Here is an 8,206-nt window from a genome sequence, read left to right on the forward strand (position 1 = left end):
AGAATGGTGGCTTCTTAAGCCTGCACAGTTCAAGACACAACTAGAAGGAAGATGGTAACAATGGGATATGTTCGACTCTAAGGACATCATGTAAACGCTGTCTTATTATATCTATATCAACCAAATGTAGTCTGAAGCCAATAATTGTTCCTTTACAACTCACGTCCCAATAAAATTAACATTTAAAACTTTCAGCCTTGAAAAAGTTAGAATGGTGGCTTCTTAATCCTGCACAGTTCAAGACACAACTAGAAGGAAGATGGTAACTATGGGACTTGTTCGACTGTAAGGACATCATGTAAACGCTGCCTTATTACATCTATACCATCCCAATGGAGTCTGAAGCCAGTAATTGCTCCTTTACAACTCACGTCCCATCAGGATTAACATTTAAGACTTTCAGCCTTATTTCTTATATTCCCCTTTTTATTTTCGGCATTATATGTAATGTTTTGGCTCTTTGGATTTTTTGTTGCAAAAAGAAAGAATGGACAGTAACTACTCTTTTCATGAGGAACTTGATGATCGCCGACATCTTGGCTGTTTTGACCTTTCCATTCAGACTTTATGTTTTCTTACACAAATGGGACCTTGGAACTAAATTGTGTAAAGCCTTAATGTCCTTGTAGTTTGTGAATATGTACATGAGCATTTTCACTATCACAGCTATTGCGTTTGACCGATACTTGGCGATCAGACACCCACTGAAATACAAAAGTTGGATATGACTCAGGAAGGTTTCTGTCTCTTGTTGTATCTTCTGGATTATATGCATTACAATTTGCATACTGAGGAATTTGGAAGATATAGACTATGAATTTACCACATGTTTTCAGAAGGACAGCACTCGCCCCTTTTTTTTGTCCCCAGTCTTTGAGATTGTTGGATTTCTCCTTCCCTTGCTAACTATAAGCTTTTGTTCTGGAAAGGTCATTATGACTCTAAGGGTCAGAACAAGAATGGATACTTACAAGCAATGTTCTGTCGAGAAAGCTGTGAAATTAGTTATTGCCAACTTAGTAAGTTTTATTATTTGCTTCTTGCCTATTCACATAGGATACACAATCCGTTTTGTTGCTGAAAGCCTCAGGATATCTTGTAACATACTTGAAAACATTAATGAGTTTATTCATGTGGCAAACTTCATAGCAAACTTAAATTGTGTTCTGGATTCAGTGATCTACTACTTTGCAGCCAGTGAATTTCAGGATATTCTTTCTAAACAGTTCACTTTATGTAAATGCAGATCTTCTTGTGTGCCATAAACCTACAAACAATCAATTTGGGTAGATAGACATAACATAGCATTACGATTAAGGCCTCATACATATACGTGTTTGTTGTACAGAGCCATAATATTCATAAACTGCATTCACAGACCTCAGTTTACCACCAAATTCCTCGGATTTCTGTTCAAGTATACAGAGATGTTTCTTACATTGGGCTATGAATATGGCAGGACAAATATATTATCTGCTAGAAGAGAACAGGAATATAATATGGAGCCACAGAGACTGTATAGCCTCGGTCCACACAGATTTTATGTAAATCTAAGGACTCATTCATGAAGTTCAAGAACCTGCACATAAGCACATGGAGTCTCTACAACTTAGTAGCATATTGTGGTGTTATTCTCTCTTAAAAGGAATGCTTGTATGGGAGGATAGTTCAGTAATAAAACATCCGGTGAAGCATCCCGACATTGTTTTTTTACATAAAAATTCAATATACTTCTGTATATTTAAATGTTCTTTATTGATTTTAACACATAAAACCTTAAGGGGCTTGTCTTAATTTTTTTTTTTTTCAAAAACATGTTCCCCGTGCAGTAACATAACAAACAGACATATTCTTACCTCTTCTAGCTCCCAAGCCGCTACTCCGGGTCATCTGTGTGACAACAGGTTCACAGGCTACAGCAGCCTGTTTATGGAATGTTACAGGCTGCTGCGGCCAATGACAGGGCTAAGCACTCAATCAGTGAGCTTTGTCATTGGCTGCTGTAGCCTGTGACATCCTGTACACAGATTAAACTACAGCCTGTGAGCAAACAATGGGCATGTAGGACCACATAGTGGCATGGGAGATACTGGGAGTCAGGAGAGGCAAGAACATGTCTGTTTGTTTTGTTGCTGCATGGGGAACATGTTTTTGGAAAACAAAACTCAGCCATTCCTCTTTAATGCTACATCTGTTATGTCAAAGAATGAAAGCAGGAGGATGAAACTGGGTCATGAGATATAACTGTTTTTTGCTTGCATGAACAATTTCTGGAGATCTATAGTCCTATATAAAAAGCAGATGTCCATCATTCAGGTGTTGAATAACCGCTTGATTATGGGATTTATTCTTATAGTCCTTTTTATCAGATAATTCATCTGTGTCTTTCCAACATCCAAACATTATCCAGTTATATAAAATCTTATAACATCACTATGAATTTTTTAAAAAACACATGGGGGAGGGTAAATGGGGAAAAAGACCAAAGAATGTGTGGTGTGGTGTGTGTGGAAGGGGGGGGGGGGGGGGTGGAATTAGGAAGCTTTCTTTTAGCTCTGTCCATTCCATCTGCCTTTTACAGTTTTCTTACTTCCAGTAACTCGGTCGAAAGACATCATTTGGCTATGCCAGACACATCCAAACACACACAATACTCCAATACACCAGTTTTTCAAGCATCTTTTCCTTGATGGAGAGACTGGTGGATCACTCATCAGTAAATGCTTTTGATACCCTGCAGACAGATAAAAACATTCTTTAATGGATTTTTTGTATATGTCTTGGCAATATTGTATTAAATTTCACCCACCTTTTGAAAAAGTGATGTACCTGTGTCTCCTTCTAAGCTGGCAGGTCTACCCAGTCCATTTTCATCAAAAAAGCCAAAAGTAACCTAATTGTGGCAGTAAAATTGTTGTATCCAGGGGTGTAGAGTTGACTTTACCTCTTCTGCTAAAATCATACAGGGAAATTTTCTGCTACTTGGCATATATTGCATCTTACCTACATCTACATAACTAAATATGGTATATATTGGAATCAATGAAGCCTAATTGGTTTGATACTTGATGGTAAACATATATATTTTGCCAGAATTGTTGCATTATTGGACATTGCCATAAGCAATGAAACAAATGTGTCTTTTCTGGCCAACACCTAAAACAGTTGCTGGTGGAAAGAGCTTCCATACCGTATCCTTTGTAGAAGGGCAGTACACAGAATAGCCGGTAGGGGGCTTTTTGACAGGCATTCATGTACCTTAAATGAGATAAAACACCTGTGGGTGTGGCAGGAAATAAGGTAAAAGTATCAGTTCCTACCACACAGACAGGGGAGTTGGCTAAAAGTCAGAGTGCAGGCATGAAGAGCAGACATTTTATCTGAATACTTTTGGCTCTTTAACAGTAAATAAGCACATGAATCCTTTCTGTCCTCCTGCTTTTCTCTTCTGTTTCTTTTACTCTTTCAATTACAAAACTTCCCTTCTATGGCATCTCATTTACTTTAGCTTGTCTGCTAATTCTCCTGGTTTTGGCTATTTTCTTTAGCTTTCTGAAACTCCTGTTTTACTTTAGTTTCTCTTCCTTTTCTCTGTAGATATTACACATCTTTGGATACTCACATTTAATTCAGCTTCCCACCACACTGTTTCTCAACTTGTGTTCCTTCTTACTAGCATTCCATCCTTCCTTCTTTTCCCTCTTTTTGAGATCTCCCTTGCTAAACCCCTCCCCTCTATTTCATATCATCCTGTACTACCAACCCATGTGGAGGACCTAGCCACCATTTACAGGCTGCCTATCTCCTGGCAACCTGACTTACACCTCTATCTTAGGTTGTGATTCAGGAGCAAAGTGTAGTTGACCAATCATAAACTCTTAAAGTGACATATACATTACATCAGAGTCCACATATTGTTATGGAGTGTACAGTCCTGTTTACTACATTAGTGTCATTTGACCTTTAGTGCAACCAAGTGGTTTGTACATAAAACTAGCGTATCTGGAAGCATGCCCCCTTATTGTTTTTGGATGTGTTAAGGCTTTGTGAAATGACGGGTCTCACTCTTGTGATGTGAAGACAAGACAACAACTTAGACACATAGCTGTGTGCTTAGATGAAGAGAACTAGGTTAATTATAATATGTAAAATGAATTCCTGAGTTCTGAAAAGCATAGGGTATTTTTGGTAGTGGGATTCACCAAGTGTCCTATAGTCTACAGACCACCATATACCTTTGTATGACGTCAGAGACATACTGAGGTACAGTATGGCTCCATAGAAGTTGGTGGGTGCTGGATTTGCAACGTTGTCCTTTTTGTGCTAGTGTTGCCCAGACAAAATGTATTTTATAAGGAGAAATACTGTTGTGCCAGAGTGTGGGACAGGAAACCAGATTGATATAATCTAAATAATTTTCTAATTTACCAGCACATTAAATTATTGCTGTTGCATATTCTGTGAATAGATTTATTTACCCCCCCCACACACAACAAGTAATGAGCTCAAATCATTCAAACTATAACTCTGTGATATCCTCATTTAACTTTGTTTGTGTTTTCTTGCAAACTGAGATATTTGTGCACGAAAAGTCACCAAAAAGAGAAGTGCCCTGTGGTTTTGCACATTGCAAATGATCTCTATCAGGCTTAAACTACCAGCATTGTAGGTTTTTTTCAATATAGCGATTTATTGGTGGCTGACCATCTCTCGCAGATTCACTGGACAGCAGCAGAATAATACAGCCTCATATTTCAAACATGTTTTTATTCCAATAATAATCTTTATTTCAATAGTGTCAACATATTCTGTAGGGGCTTACAATTGGGGAAGCAAGAAATATAAAATAGTAAGGTAAAGTAATGTAGCATAGTAACAAACAATGAGGCAAATTAGAAAGGTCCCTCCCACTAAAGATTTACAATTTAAGTTCTCTTGCAGATGAGCATTATTCCTATCTGTATTTTATGGACTATAATACAAAAATAATGAAAATCTGGGAATATATTTACATGACTGTATAACATACACACTTTAAAAATGTAGGCTGCATTAGTTTAGTCCACTTTAAAAGAGTTTTCCAGACGTGCCTAATATCAGATCCAGGATTCATTATCACCAGGGTTGGAGCAGAAGATACTGTCTGACTCCTTTGTAGTGGCCGGGGCTTGTAATTTCAGGCTCAGCTCTCAGTAAAAATCAATGAGAGCTGCACCACTGACAGCAGGTACTGCATGGAATACACTTTAAAGGATGTAGGACATCCATTAAAGTCTAAGGAGAGGTATTAAAATATGGATACATCGGGGGGGCGTGGCCTGGACGAGCGCAAGATGGCAGCTTAGAACCGGACCTCCGCTAGGTAAACCACCAAAGCGACTACATACCGACGGGAAAAGCTTCCTCCTCCGCTGGAAACACCGGCAATCACCTCCGCAAGCTGTCAGCTGTCAGGAGATGTCCCGCAGACGGACCCAGCGCTCCCAGCCTAAGCGGCTGGATGATTTCTTTGCAGCGCCGGTCACAAGACACGCTGATGCAGAGAGCGCTCCGACACCCCCGGCGTCTAAAGCAGGACGACGAAGGGAAGATTCCTCTTCTCCAGAGACACAGGCAGGACCTCCTCCGGAGCAGCTGCTGCAGGATCCGGTGAGTGGAACACACAAAACCCCTATCCAACACAACATAGCAGGGAAGAGACAGAACATGGCCCCACATGCTGCACATGTTACTCACAAAATGGCGCCGACCCCCCTGCAGGAAAATATAGACCACTCACCGTCAGAAAGCCCACAAAAACAAAGACCCAGAATAGAGGAAGCTACAAATGCAGCATCTCAAGATGTAACTCTTAAAGAGTATATATCTGCTCTGCCCTCTTCCTCACAACCAGCTTCTGAAGCATTTATAAAGGATATGGTGATGGCCTTAAGTGACTCACTGCAACTAAATTTCCACTCCTTAAAATCCTCCATAAAAACGTCACTAGAAGATATTGGAGCTAGAGTCTCTCATACGGAGAACAAAATGGGAGAATTCTCGCAGTCCCATAACGCGTTGATAGACGCACATTATGAGCTTGTAGACAAAGTATCCCAACTAAAAGCAAAAATAGCAGACATGGAAGACAGGAATAGAAGAAACAATATTAAAGTCAGAGGAGTGCCGGAGTCTATATTAACATCTGAAATTCCTGATTATCTAAACCGCCTAATGGCGACTATGCTTCCTAACGCATCAGCACTAGACCTGGCGGTCGACAGAGCCCATAGACTTCCCAAGCCTAGTTATCTCCCAGACTCTGTACCAAGGGACATTATCGCTAGAATACATTTTTTCCAAACGAAGGAAGCTTTCATGTCTGCTGTACGGAAAGCAAACCAATTACCGTCACCATACGAAGGCATCCGTCTATTCACAGACTTATCCAAAACCACCATGCAGGAAAGGAAAAAATTCCTTCACATCACTACAGCCTTACGTCAGCAAAAAATTCCTTACAGATGGGGATTCCCCACCAAAATCCTGATTAGAAAGGATGACGTAACCCATGCAATCCTCAAACCAGAGGATGCCTTTCAACTATGCAAATCCTGGGGCATAAACTTACCTCTCCCACAACGGCAAACTCCTATGGAAGGAAAAGATTCCACAAGATCCAGGGACTCGAGCTACAAATGAGGAACATTCTGAAATAGGAAGCTCATCTCACCATTAGAGGTGGACCTGCCAGGCTGAAACACCCAGGCAAACTTTTTCACCCCCCCCCCCCCCCCCCGCAAGTATTGTACAGGCCTTTAGCCTGAGACAATTTCTACCATTTCTTATTGTCTTCTGATTTAATAGTTTTGGTAAATCCATTTGTATTTACGCATAATAGTGCTCCTGATAAGTGCATAAAATAACAAGATTTATTATTACATAGAGCAAGTTATTTATGCTATAAATTGCTTATCTATACCTTAGGTTCTTATGTTAACGGTTGGTCCAGTCGTCCTCCCCCATTGTAATAACAAATACTGTTGAGAACAAAATGTCAGTCAAAATACTGTCTATCAATGCTAACGGCTTAAACTCTCCATTTAAGAGATCCTCTCTCTGGAAGGAAGCAATTTCTTCCAACGCAGATGTATTGTGTGTCCAGGAGACCCACCTCGTAGCCTCTACAGGGCCTAATATCTCGCACAATAAATTTCCAAAAATATTCTTTTCATGCGCACCCAGAAAGTGTGCGGGTACGATGATTGCGTTCAGAGATACACTGCAAACGGAAATATCAAAACAAATTATAGACCCTGCGGGGAGATACCTTATTTTGATAGGTACTATTAATGCTAAACCATTCACTCTGGTAAACTTGTACGCACCAAATAAATCTCCCATACGCTTTCTAAACAAACTAACAAAGAAAATAAGGAGGTGCGAGGTGGGTACCCTGATCATTTGTGGCGATTTTAACACAGTGCCAGATAAAATACTGGATTCATCAAAGGGGCTCCTTAGGTCTACCCCATCCCTGTCTCCTTGGCTCCAAAAAGAATCACTGTACGATACGTTCAGATGCCTGAACGCTTCCTCTAAAGAATTCTCCTTCTATTCCTCTAGGTTTAAATCCTTCTCAAGGATAGACCTTATCCTTGTGAATAGAGACGCACTTCCATCCCTCACAGAGGCCCGAGTGGGTCTAATAACATGGACTGACCATGCACCTGTTACAATATCGATCACATTGGACCATACACAAGGGAAAACCAGAACTTGGAAAAATAACACATTCCTTATGAAACTCCCAAACTATCGGGAAAACATCCAAGCGGATATAAATGAATATTTTAAAAACAATGTCACACCTGATGTATCCCCAATAACCATTTGGAATGCCCACAAGGCATATATAAGAGGCACCCTTATCAAAATTAGCTCACATCATAAAAAGGAAAAAAACAAACAATTAGATTCGCTCACCACACAAATTTCCAAAACAGAAAAAAAGATACAAGAATCGCCCTCTGAGGATCTACACAAAAATCTTTTTATACTCCGACAAAAACTTAGAAAGACTTTGCTAGACAATTTTGAAAAGGATATGAAATCTACTCGAGCAACATTCTACAAGTCAAACAATAAACCCTCACGCATGTTTGCTAGACTAATTAAAAAGAGACCGCAAAAAACTGCTGTACCATATATCATAGACCCAAAAAAC

The 8,206-nt window shown here is 39.8% G+C and overlaps 1 pseudogene; it reads left to right on the top strand.

The window, feature by feature from the left end:
- Positions 1-249: 249 nt before the first annotated feature.
- Positions 250-1,350, top strand: LOC136610149 (G-protein coupled receptor 35-like; annotated as a pseudogene).
- The last annotated feature ends 6,856 nt before the right edge of the window (positions 1,351-8,206 follow it).

This window comes from Eleutherodactylus coqui, chromosome 1 (assembly GCF_035609145.1).
Source record: "Eleutherodactylus coqui strain aEleCoq1 chromosome 1, aEleCoq1.hap1, whole genome shotgun sequence".
Classification (NCBI taxonomy): domain Eukaryota; kingdom Metazoa; phylum Chordata; class Amphibia; order Anura; family Eleutherodactylidae; genus Eleutherodactylus; species Eleutherodactylus coqui.